This window comes from Frieseomelitta varia, unplaced genomic scaffold (genome assembly GCF_011392965.1).
Source record: "Frieseomelitta varia isolate USP_RPSP 00005682 unplaced genomic scaffold, Fvar_1.2 scaffold_334, whole genome shotgun sequence".
NCBI lineage: Eukaryota > Metazoa > Arthropoda > Insecta > Hymenoptera > Apidae > Frieseomelitta > Frieseomelitta varia.
This window is the reverse complement of record NW_025110073.1, coordinates 78118-82931: the sequence shown is the minus strand read 5'-3', so window position 1 is coordinate 82931 and position 4814 is coordinate 78118. Positions and strand designations below refer to the sequence as shown.

The following is a 4814-nucleotide window of genomic DNA, read 5'->3' as shown; positions in this document are numbered from 1 at the left end:
CGATTAAATATTAAAATAACTTCAGTATAAAGAATTAATATCAAAGTGATAGAATACTGTAATTACAATTCTCCGATTTCAATACTTTCATTCGAAACAAAGCATTATTTATTTTTAAAGCAGAAAATTTTATTCGTATAAGAAATTTTATTCACGTACTCATCGTTATACTTTATTAGAATAATAAATATGGAAAATTAAATTTGTTGTTTCATCTGATCGAAACTTACATGTAATTTAATTTTATACATCACGTAATAATTATTAATGCACAATGGATGTTACTATGATGGAAATTTGAAATTACTAACATTTGTAATAATCGTACATTCTGCATAAATAAATATCGAAAATTATTAGCAATGTATAATTTATATATTAGCATATTGTTACATATAATTATTATATATTGAAATATTATTAGTAATGTTTTCTAACAGAAGAAATAAGTAACTGATGTATTGAATACAAAGTGATGCCCAAGTATTTGAGATTGAGACTTCCAATGACACAAGGTACTCAATAATTACTGCAACATAATTTTGACATCATTAGAAATATTTCGCGAAAACATTTAATTTCATAATTTTCGAGCGCCAAGTTACCATGAATTATACAAATGCAAATGCTAATTTGACTACAGGTCCTCTCATTTCTAATATTTATTAAGAAATGTTGCGTGAAATGCTATATATGTAAGGTGTATATACAGTGAGCAACGAAAGTATTCGAACGGCATGATAGAAAATAATTGATTATACAAAAATTGTATAATAAATTGCAATTTATTGAAACAAATTGTTTTTATACTATTGTGTATACATTTGCTAAATATATGCAAAGTTAGAGAAAAATTAAACCATAAGTAAACAAATTACATAACATTTTTCACGATTAAGTACATATAAGGCGTAACAAAAGTATTCGAACGCTGAATTATAAACACTACATTGTAAACACAAGACAGACTGTCGCGAGGTCTAAATGTAAAAAAAAAAAAGATCTTTAGAATGCATTTCCAACAGTATTTGAGAGCAAACGGAACCGAAAGTTAAACGTTAACCTGTAATTCAAAATAACGAGTGGTAAAACATTAGAGACAAGTAAACCCGAATGAGAAATTATTGTTAAATTGCACAAAGAAGGTAAATCATATAAAAAAATTGTTTCTCTTGTAAGCAGAAACAAATCAACAATTCATTATATAATAAAAAAGTATAATACGAACGGAAGTATTGCAAATGAACAAAGATCTGGGCGTCCAAAAAAATTAACACCACGGGAAGAAAAATTGCTTCTGCGTGAAATAAAGAAAGATCCGTTTACATCTGCTCTAAAATTGGCAACAATGGTTGTTACAAACTTTAATAAAGAAGTGCACGCTCAATTATGTCGAAGAATGTTATAGAAAAACAATTTCCATGGTAGAGTCCCACGAGAGAAACCATACGTTAGCAAGAAGAATAAATTACTTCGTTTAAAATTTGCCAAAGAATATATAAATAAGGACATAAATTTTTGGAACACTGTCATTTTCTCGGATGGTAAGAGAATAGTAAAGAGGAAGCCAAATAAGGAGTTGGATTCAAAAAATTTGAAGTCTACAGTAAAACATGGTGGAGGCTCCGTAATGGTATGGGTCTGCATGTCTGCTAATGGGCCTGGGAAATCTCGTATTCATCGATGGAATCATGGACAAAACTAAATATTTAAATATTTTAAAAGAAAATTTAATCAATAGTGCCGAAAAATTAAATGTGTCAAGAAATTTTTGCTTCCTTAGGATCGAGACCCTAAACATACGGCCAAAATAAAGTACAAAAATGGATCTTAGATAATGTACCCCATTCATTACCCAGTCCACCACAAAGCCCTGACTTAAATCCCATCGAACATTTATGGGACGAACTCGATAGGAGACTTAAAAGAAATAATATAACGAGTAAAGTCTCTTTAAAACAAAATATCCTAACTGCGTGGCACTCTATGGATTCAAGTGTTACTAGAAAGTTAGTCAATATTATAGAAAATCGTCTTCGAATGGTTATTAAAGCCAAGGGTGGCTCAACTAGATATTAAAATGCAATATAATCACATATATTGCATTCTGTCATGACTATTAAAATTGCGTTCGAATACTTTTGTTATGCCTTATATGTATCCGTGAAAAATGTTCTGTAATTTGTTTATTTATGGTTTAATTTTTTCTCTAACTTTGCATATATTTAGGAAATGTATATACAATAGTATAAAAACAATTTGTTTCAATAAATTGCAATTTATTATACAATTTTTGTGCAATCAATTATTTTCTATCATGTCGTTCGAATACTTTCGTTGCTCACTGTATACCAAGCACTATATAATGTAGTCTATAGATAGATGTTACAATGAATGTAACGACATATGCATTTGCTCACATCCATGCAAAGAATGATGTAATTAAACATATGCTTTGTGTAAACAAGTGATACAATGTCATGATAGCTTTATATTCTTAATTGCGAAATTGCTCGCTGCTACCTGCATTAGAAATGGAAATCGCTGTCACAACAACTGAAAACACGCGAACAAAAATCAGTTTGAATACAAGCGAATATACATATACTGTATATTAAAAAAATTTTTATATTTTTTACAAAGACCAGTACATTACTTGATGTGCAAATTAATAATTATAATACGTTGTTTAACTACCTGAAACAGGAGATTTCCAATTTCGAATCGCGATTATATTAAGATTATAAAGTAAAAATTATGAAATGTTGAATGCAGAGTCTTCTATATCACTTCACTGATTTATTGCAAAATTTTAATATCATATTTATTTGTTGTATTATTTTATAATTTTATTGCAAAATTTGAATATCATATTTATTTGTTGTATTATTTTATAATTTTAATATCATATTTATTTGTTGTTGTATTATTATATGTTTTTGTATGCAATTCAATTGATGCGTGTGAATTGCGTAATATATTGCAGTCTGCCTTGTATATTTTGGATTTTATTCATGTAAATTTGCAATTTTATACACACTAATATTTCAAGCTTTTGTTTTCATCATTTGTTGTTTCTAGTTCACTTTTAATCCATTAAATCTACTATGTTGCAAATGAAACATTTGTTAATAATAATAACCATTATTATAAATATCAGAAAATTTTCCTTTATTCTATAGATTTTCGTCCAAAGATAGAGAAATATTAACTATTAAAAATGAATATTTGTTTGTTTTAAAGATACATTTTAACTCAATATACACCATGACATCAAACATTTTTGAAATATGTATCTTCGATGATATGATGAAATTATTACATAACAAATGTGAATTTATATTGAAGTTCCCGGTTTTAGTTGCAAGTTTGTAGCACTTCTATAGAACAAAGGAAAATTTTCTGATATTTATAATAATGGTTATTATTATTAACAAATGTTTCATTTGCAACATAGTAGATTTAATGGATTAAAAGTGAACTAGAAACAACAAATGATGAAAACAAAAACTGAAATACCGACTTACAAGTTGTGAGTTGGAACGAACACAGTTCTTATTGGAATGTTAAAACGAGATTTGACAAGCAGTCTGCGTATTTGTTCGTAATGACATAAAATTCAAACGAATAACACAATATCGCTGCAATTTTAAATCAATTAGTTCCGTTTCAATAATTTTATATGTACATATATATATATATATATATATATATATATATATATATATATATATATATATATATTTCCAATAGTAGAATCAATATATGTATTGTATCATTAGAAATATCCGCTGTCGCTAGAAATTCGCAACCACGCTTTGACATTATTTAAATAATGTATTTTAAAAGAGCTGAATAATATATAATCTTATTTCTTTAACGGTCTGACATAATTATGCGTTAGTTTATTTAAACATGAATATGATTTGAAATAAATTTTTAAATGAATATGATTTGAAATAAATTTTTAAGTGAATATGATTTGAAATAACTTTCCATTTTATTTTTTGTATTATACTTATATAAATGTTTATTCAATATTTCATTTATTTATTCATATAATTTCACAAGTACCTCGTATAATAATATTGTTAATAAGTAGTTTCGTCGTAACTTATTACATTAGATTATTCGTAATTTTATTCAAGATCGTGTTAATTCAAACAAGAAGTTTGAAATTGATTCATTTGAATTTGACTCCATGTAAATAAAGTTATTTATTTCCAAAAAATTATCATTATCTCTAAAATCATTGATTAATCGGAATATTCATTATAAATTGTTAGTTTATTTTATGTTATTATTAATTTATTTGAAGTTAAATTGTTAGTTTATTTTATGTGAAATAAAATGTGTTCATGCCTGTTCTTAATAAATGTAAATATATGTATCTTATTTGATAGACGAACAAGAAGTATTTTGTGTGAAAATACCACTACGCACTTTACGATGTGAACACACACGAATTGGAATGTCACTTTTCTAATACTTCAAATATGAATAAGATATTCTTCTACTTTTACGAACGTTCACATTGGATTGAGTCATTCACTTTTGCTGATATTCACTGAAGAGTATAAGAATTGTGTAACTGACTCGTTAATTAACAACATTAAGCGACACTATTATGTAAATCACCTGAAGTGGGATTACATGCAAGAAAATGATTGGGACTGTTTGAATTTGGGAATCGGAACTTGGTTTGAGCAGTCTAGCTCTTTTCACATATGTCTTTCTCGTCCGAAGTCTGAAACGCGACTGCGTTTCGATCGATCAGTTGTCCAGTTGTACGACCTCTGTCTTTAAATGTATGA

The 4814-nt window shown here is 27.1% G+C and overlaps 1 long non-coding RNA gene across 1 annotated transcript; it reads right to left on the bottom strand.

The window, feature by feature from the left end:
• Positions 1-2948: 2948 nt before the first annotated feature.
• Positions 2949-4814, bottom strand: LOC122530251. The gene is made up of 2 exons (XR_006306940.1): positions 4639-4814; positions 2949-3102 (listed from the first exon to the last, which is right to left on the bottom strand). It is a non-coding gene; the product is annotated as an uncharacterized LOC122530251 (long non-coding RNA).